This window comes from Acomys russatus, unplaced genomic scaffold (genome assembly GCF_903995435.1).
Source record: "Acomys russatus unplaced genomic scaffold, mAcoRus1.1, whole genome shotgun sequence".
Classification (NCBI taxonomy): Eukaryota; Metazoa; Chordata; class Mammalia; order Rodentia; family Muridae; genus Acomys; species Acomys russatus.
In genome coordinates this window covers 1-7996 of record NW_026131785.1, presented here as the reverse complement: position 1 = coordinate 7996, position 7996 = coordinate 1, and the positions used below count along the sequence as shown (strand labels likewise).

General features: G+C 53.1%; 1 pseudogene; it reads left to right on the top strand.

Annotated features, from left to right (window-relative positions):
- The first annotated feature begins 4672 nt into the window (after positions 1-4672).
- Positions 4673-5896, top strand: LOC127186476 (oxytocin receptor-like; annotated as a pseudogene).
- The last annotated feature ends 2100 nt before the right edge of the window (positions 5897-7996 follow it).

Genomic DNA, 7996 nt, shown 5'->3' with positions numbered 1-7996 from the left:
TAAATTGGAATTTTTTGAGTGGAGTGGATTACCGATTGCACGATAGTGAGAACAGGCCTCGCCTAACTGCTTGAAGATCCGATGCCAAGCCAAGAATGGCCTCCACTGGCCAAGAAGGGGTTGTGCAGTGGACGCCTCCTGACTTGAAATGCAGCAGCATTTCCGCCCTAGGGTTCCCGATGACCAGGCAACTCTGCAGACTTGAGCTTGCCAGCCTCAACAACACACAAGCCAACTCTGTATGTAAATAAATTTCTTTGCACAGGTGGGCCTTACTTTATTTTTTTTTAAACAAGGTATCACCATGTTGTGATGGTTGACTTAAAACTCATTCTGTTAACTAGGCTGGACTTGAGTTTATAGAGATCCACATGCTTATCCCTCTCAAGTGCTGGGATTAAAGATGTGTACCACCAGGCAGGACTGATGTGAGTGTGTGTGTGGTGTGTGTGTGTGGTGTGTGTGTGTGAGTGTGTGAGTGTGTGTGGTGTGTGTGTGTGTGTGTGTGTGTGTGTGTGTGCATGTACATGCAGGCACCCTTGTAGGCCAGCAGAGGGTGTTGGATCGCCTGGAACTGAAGCTATAGAGGTTCATAAGCACCCCGCTTGGGTGCAGGGAGCTGAACCTTTAAGAGTAGCAAGTGCTCTTAACCACCAAGCCACTGCTCCAGCCCTGTTTCTCTTTCTTTAGCTGACTCTGGTTGCTATACATCCCAGCCTCACCACAGTCCACACACATGCCTGTGGCATCTGCCTGTGGCCACCAGCGTCCCAATGCCAGTCTCTCCCGTCCACCTTCTCTATGGCTCTCACGCTTGCAATGCCCTCACTTGTTTCCCTCAGTTCCCTTTCCACAGTCAACCAAGCCCTTTACAATGTAATTAGCGGGTTAGCTTAGCCTACGCCAATCAGCTTTCCTTTTGGAGCTCCTAGCTCTGTTTCTAGCAGACTTTGTTCTTGGTGAGTCAAAAAGAGTGAGACAGGAAAAAGAAAGAACTGCACTTTCTGCCATTTTCAATGTCATTCAGGGCTAAATTTATAAATTGAGTACTATCATAGGAAGCGTTCTCCCCTTGCTTGGGCAGCGCACTCACTACATAAATGCACTCGTCAAGAAGCCTTTGAGACCCTTCAGCCCCCACCATGCTTCATCCATCTGCATGGACTTATCAGTGCCCACCCCACCCCTGTGCCATCTGGGGGAGGGGGAGGGAGGATGCCTTATCCATCCGCATGGACTTATCAGTGCCCACCCCACTCCCGTGGCATCTGCGGGGGGGGGGGCATGGAAGGATGCCTGTCTTCTTTAATCCAGAAGAATGTCCTTCATGGTGAATCTGCCTCCTGAGAGCTCTCTAGGACCAAGTACTTTGTCGCCTTTCTGTTTCAAGTCATCCCCACTACACTGAAAATAGACAAAGCTTTTCTCTCTGGCCGGGGTTCAAGAATGCCTGTGCGTGCCTCACTCTTTACCAGGGACCTTCAGAGGGGGTCACTAGGCAAGCAGAACTTCTCTTCTCTGCCTGGTCCCCCACACACGCTGAGAAATTAAAGAGGCTGTGAGTGTTCAGATGATGGCCAAGTTAGAGAACTTAGCTTTTGCCTGGGCCAAGTGGTCCTTAGGAAACCCACAATGAGATTGAATCACTTGCTTCATGAGCCAGTGCTGAGGGTGTGGCTGGCTGACTCGCCCCTGAGAGCCACTGTCCTCTGGGGGATGAGTAGGCTGACTTCTGCAAGCCCAACACTTTTTTCCCAGATGTCCTAGTCAGGGGCTTGCCAGACAAATCTTTCCTCATCCAGCCATGGAGTGGAGTGGGGTTATTTGACCGGCTAGACCCTCTCAACTCACTTTAGAAAGAAAGGAGAGTTGAGGAGATGCCTTAGTGGGGCCTCAAGTTCAAATCCCACAGAAAGCATGAAGCCAAGCATGTTAGCATGTCCCTCTCCCAGTGTTCCTGTGACAAGATGGGAGGCGAGGAGGCAGGAGAATCTCTGGAAGCTTCCAGGCCGCGAGCCTGGCATACACGGCAGAACAGCGTCTGTGTCAAACACGGCGGAAATGAGGACTAACACTTGAGGTTGTGGTCTGACCTCCGCATGTGGGCCCCAGTGTGCCCCTTCCCCATATACACAGAAAGAAAACTGAGTGGTAGGACCAGCCACCTCATTTTACTTATGGGAAAACTGGGGGCTCAGGTTGGGCCACTTCTCACTTGAATGTTCTGTCACCTTAGTCTGTCATGCGTGTGACATGTTGACAGGTACTGTTGGTACTCTCGCGATACAATCCCAAAGCAAGAAGATAATAGATAGCCTTTGTCTCACCGTTAAGTAATGCTCAGGGAATCCAAGCCGCCTTGGCATGGTCTCATGCAGAACCCGGGGAGTAGGGCCCCGGAGGACTCGGCACCTAGGTATCTTGGCACAGTGCTTTAATTGTCCATTCAGGAAGCACTGCCCTTGGTTCATTTCATTCTCTCCATAGAATTAGAAGAGGAAAAAGTAAAATGTCAGAAGGTAATACACATTTAATTCATGTTAAGGAGCCCCATTCGTTTCTCAATCCCGGCCCTTGGTCACTGTAAATCAGTTCAAAAAAATGGTTTCAAAATAGAAATGGACAAGGCAGTGGAGGAGCAGCCCTTCATAGTGAATCAGTGGCGGAGCAGCCCCTCACAGTTAATCTTCCCCTGGCGCCAGTTAGGGTTTTAATTTTGAAGTATGGTCCGGTCTGAGGGCAGAGGTGGCCTTTGGCCCATTGACAAGCATGAATAATCTTAAACACAAATGGACTGGGGGGTGGGGTAGGGGCACGGTGGTGTGGTGTGTGTGTGTGTGTGTGGTGTGTGTGTGTGTGTGTAGAGAGAGAGAGAGGAGAGAGGAGAGAGAGAGGAGAGAGAGAGAGGCAGAGACAGTCAGACACACACACACACAGAGACAGAGAGAGAATGGCAGAGAGAGACGAGACAAGAGAGAGAGAGACACAGAGAGACACAGACAGAGAGAGGCAGACACAGGGAGACACAGAGAGGTTTCCATCACAAACTACCTAAAAATGAAGATTTCTCCCAGGGCTGGTGGCAGGAGCAGGCAGTTCCAATCACTCCTTAACATGAATATAAGAAAAACCATTCCAGAGCAAGAGCTTACCTGAGTGCTCTTTAAACGTGTGAGAAGAAAAAGAAAGAAAGAAAGAAAGAAGCCAATATGTGCCTTCATTAAAATTTACTCATGGAAAAATGTCATTCTCCAAGGCTCCCATATCTCTGAGGACGTGAAGAGCTAAACCAAGAAAGGAAGAAGTTAGATTATTAACCTAGGTGAGTTTTAAACTACTATGAAATAAATCTGAGGGACTACCAGGCTAGCCCACCTGGCTCTCTGGGATCGCCTCGGCTTGCTTGCTTGCCCCCTAGCGGACAGCTCTGGACTCCAGTTGTGGCAAAGCCGGCCACCTTCCGACAGCGCCTTGTGCTGACGCGGTCCACGCGCACTCCCCTTGCCTTCAGTCCGCATCCAGCCACCAGCAAAACCGCAGGCTAGGGCATTGCAAAGACGCGGAGATCCACTCGTGGTGGCACTGAGGGTGGCTCCGGTAGCTGTTCCATTCCTGGCCTCAGAGCCCACACCATCTCTGAAGCCATCAATTACACTGCAACTTCCCCGGTGGCCAGGCAACTTTGGGCTAACCTTCAAGCTCCCTTCAGGTGGCTGGGTGCTGCGCACAGTGGGGACAGGATGTATCTGAAGTAAAGCTTATCAAGATAGGACCAGTGGGACCATCAGGTTCTGAGGGAAGGTTCTGGCGCGTCTCGTCCTTCTGGTTCCCGGAGAGAAGTGACTGACGGCGTGGACGAAAATGCAGAGCTCTTGACTGTTCGGGCTGCTGCAGCTTTGAGGCTGCTAGCGTGGGGGATTCCTGTGAAAGGTGTCCCCAGGGGTCTCTGGCATAGCAGCCTTGCGTTGCGGATAGTAGTGGTGGGTGGGGTGGGGGCGAGGGCGGGGAGCGCTGCGCTCCCAAGCGGGAGTCCCTCCAGGAGCAAGCGGCTCTCGGGAACTTCTGGGAGCTTAGGCTGAGCGTCTTGGATGGAGGTGGTGAAGGGAAGAATGGGCTTGACCTGGGCTTTTGGGGGACCCTAGGAAGATGTACCTGAAATAAAGCTTACCAAGATGGGGGATAGCTTCGGGGGGGGGGTCCCTTAAGAGATAGCTGTGCTAAGGGTCCTGCGGGGAGAGGTGTAGGGTTGGGGATTCTGGGGGGGGGGGCGCTGCTGGGGTAGGTATCCCTGTTTTGGGGAAAGCGATTAATCGCGAGCCTCCTCTCTCCCCAGGCAGTAAGGCGGATCGTTTCCTGGGACCCAAGCCCAAGTGCATCTGCGGAGGCTCAAAGAAGGTACCGAAAGAGATTTCTGCGGTCACTACCAAAAGAAATCACCAAACACCACCACTGAGCAGCCCCTTGGCTGGACTTATGCCCTGACACTCAGGTAACTTCAAATTCCCAGAAAGGGGACAAGTACGTCCCCCGCGCGTGTCCCAAGTGAAGCGCAGCGGTCTTCCCAAGGCCCTCCTGCTTTGTTTCAGGGCGGGAACTGGCAGGTCAGTGCCCGGCGCTCCGACAGACACCTGGACGGCGCATCGGGCCCCGCCCCACGTGCCACGCTTTAAAGAGCCACAAGGCCCGGTGCTCCTTCGCGGTCACGGTCATGGAAGGCACGCCGGCAGCCAACTGGAGCATCGAGTTGGACTTCGGGAGTGGAGTGCCACCAGGGGTGGAGGGAAACCGCACAGCCGGGCCGCCACGGCGCAACGAGGCCCTGGCGCGGGTGGAGGTGGGTACTGTGCCTCATTCTGTTCCTGGCACTGAGCGGCAACGCGTGCGTGCTGCTGGCTCTGCGCACCACGCGCCACAAACACTCGCGTCTCTTCTTTTTCATGAAGCACCTGAGCATCGCCGACCTGGTGGTGGCTGTGTTCCAGGTGCTCCCGCAGCTGCTGTGGGACATCACTTTCCGCTTCTATGGGCCCGACTTGCTGTGTCGTCTGGTCAAATACTTGCAGGTGGTGGGAATGTTCGCCTCTACTTACCTGTTGCTGCTTATGTCGCTCGACCGCTGCCTGGCCATTTGCCAGCCTCTGCGTTCGCTGCGCCGCCGAACGGACCGCCTGCGGTGCTGGCTACGTGGCTAGGTTGCCTAGTGGCTAGCGCGCCGCAGGTGCACATTTTCTCACTGCGCGAAGTGGCAGACGGCGTCTTTGATTGCTGGGCGGTCTTCATCCAGCCCTGGGGACCCAAGGCCTATGTCACGTGGATCACGCTTGCCGTCTACATTGTGCCTGTCATCGTGCTGGCCGCCTGCTATGGCCTCATCAGCTTCAAGATCTGGCAGAACCTGAGGCTCAAGACAGCAGCAGCGGCTGCGGCAGCCGAGGGGAGTGATGCTGCTGGCGGAGGTGGGCGAGCGGCACTGGCAAGGGTCAGTAGTGTCAAGCTCATCTCCAAGGCCAAGATCCGCACAGTGAAGATGACCTTCATCATCGTACTGGCCTTTGTCGTGTGCTGGACGCCTTTCTTCTTCGTGCAGATGTGGAGCGTCTGGGATGTCAATGCGCCCAAGGAAGGTAGTGAGAGTGGAGAGGGTGGCAGGGCGAGGCTCCAGTTCTCTTATCTCTGTTCACCCAAGGTTTTGGGGTCCTCCTGGGGGATAAGCTGTGTTCACATCATCATTGTCTGGTCCATAGACTTTGAGGCGGAAACTTCTCCGAGTCTCCTGGACTGCAGCATGAAAATACCCATAAAAGTACCAACTCTTGCCAGAACACAGGCAAAATCCCCAGTACAGGCCTTGGGCAACTTTCAGCGCCAAAATTCTTATTACGGAGGGGGAAACTGAGGCAGGAGACACGATGGAGGTGGGTTTGCAAACTGAGTACAGGCTCAGGCTCCTTCTACTTTGAGTTCACTTTATACTGAACTACTTTAAGTTAAGTTGGCCTGGACACAATAAAGCCAGGTTGGGTAGGGTCAACCTCAGGAAGAAACAGTTGTGGTGCTGTGAAAGCTGAATGGGTCTCCCAAGAGACCTCTGCGGGAGGTCAAGACAAGCTCCAGAGTGTCTTGTCTGGTGGAGGTAATGGAGAGGTGAGTACCTTAGAGGCCCTGGGCAGGGACAGGGCTGGGGTGCCCAGGCTTGTACTCAGGAGAAAGGAAGGGAGCCAAGAGGACAGTGGTCAGCTTTGGTGGGGAGGCCATGAGATTGCTATACAGGGGGGAAGAGCCCTCTATCCTGGAGGACCACTGAGGTTATAGGATGGGGGCTGCACTTGTGAGAAGCCAAGAGGGCATTGAATAGCACATGTGGAGGAAGGAGCTGGGGGAAACAGGACAGCCCGGGATCTGAGGCGGTGACAAGCACGAGGCGCAGCTCGCAGACAATGTCCCCTCAATCCCATCACCCCCAATTTGGAAACAGCAGGAGCCATTATCACCAGTGGTCCTGCCTTACACCCTCGCTTTGGCATAGCCTGCATCTGGGAAGGCCTGGTTTCACCTCACAGACCAGCTAGAAAGGATTTAACTATTCTAACCCTAGATGGTGCAGCATCGTTTTATGGATATAGTCACCCCTGCTACCAACACCAAATCCCTATGCTTGGGAAGCTGGAATTCACCAAGCCCTCTCGATTTGCTCTGCCGGGGCCAGGACACCTATTAGTCAGCATTTACTGATGGCCTGTGATACTCAGGACAAAGATTGCTATGAGGACTCTGGCCATTTTGTGGCCTCTGGTCACACATTACAAAGGTCTAGGGGTAAAAAGACACTTCTACTGAGACACACAGCAAGTTTGGGCTGAGCAACAGTTCAACGTGGGGGTCTTTTGAGCCAGGAAAGGAAAGCCACAACCAGGAAATTGAACAAGGTGCAAAGCTGAAGTAGGACTTTCTGAATAAGGCTTCAGGCTTAGCTGTGTCCTCAGCAGAATTGGAGGATCCTAGCCCGTGTGGTACAGGGGGAACTCCAATGCCAGTGGCTGCAGATATTAGGTGGGCCCCCTTTAGGGCAAGTCTGGGTGATACCTGCTATATTTGTAGCTTTCCTTGCTTCTGTGATAAATGCAATTTAAGGGAGGAGGGTTTACTTGGCTCGCTGTTTGAAGGAGCGGGTAACAGCAGGCATGAGGTGCTGGTCATATGGCTTCTGCTGGCAGAAGGCAGGCAGAGATGAGCACTGTTGCCCAGCTCAAATTCTCCTTATTCAGTCCCGGCTCCAGCCTACAGATGGTGCCACCCACATTCCGGGTGTGCCTTTGCTCCCTGTGTAAGCCTCTCTGGAAATGTCACCTTCACAGATATGTCCGAAGTGTATCATCTGAGTGTATCTAAATCACCTCAGGCTGAGAATGTGAGTCACACCTGACATTCCAGCCCTGTCTCCTGCACTAACTGGCTCTGAGATGCCTTCCTGTCCAGTGACCTCTGTGTCTAGCTCTGAGGATGAGGACAGTTCCCTGTAGGGCCTATGGTGGGGACACCTTAGAAGATCTTGCTCTTCAGTGGCCTAGCCTTGTGGAAAGCCACGGGGAGGGTGCACACAGGCACACTGGGCAGGTTTTTCCTTCTTGGCCCTGCAATGCCCTCCATCTTGATCCTGCAGGTTAATCACTACAAACAGATGGGCAGTTTTCAGCTGTCTTGGCTCCCAGAGGAGGAAGGTTGTGAACACTTGTGTGCTTTTGGCTTGTATGGAGCTTCTGCTGCAAGTAGCTTTAGCTTTCCAGCTTCCAAAGGTTTGATTAATGTTGGAAATTAGTGGGTGAGGCTTGCTGCCAGCCTTTCCTGTCTGACAGCTGTCCAAGTGGGCTAGGAGAAGTGAGGAGGAGGTAAGGGCAGCATGTAGGCCTTAGATCTGGGAGCTCAGCCTCAGCTTGGGAGACCTTAGATTTGGGGAGCTAAGCCTAGAGCCTGGACCACAGCATACTCTTGGCAGAGC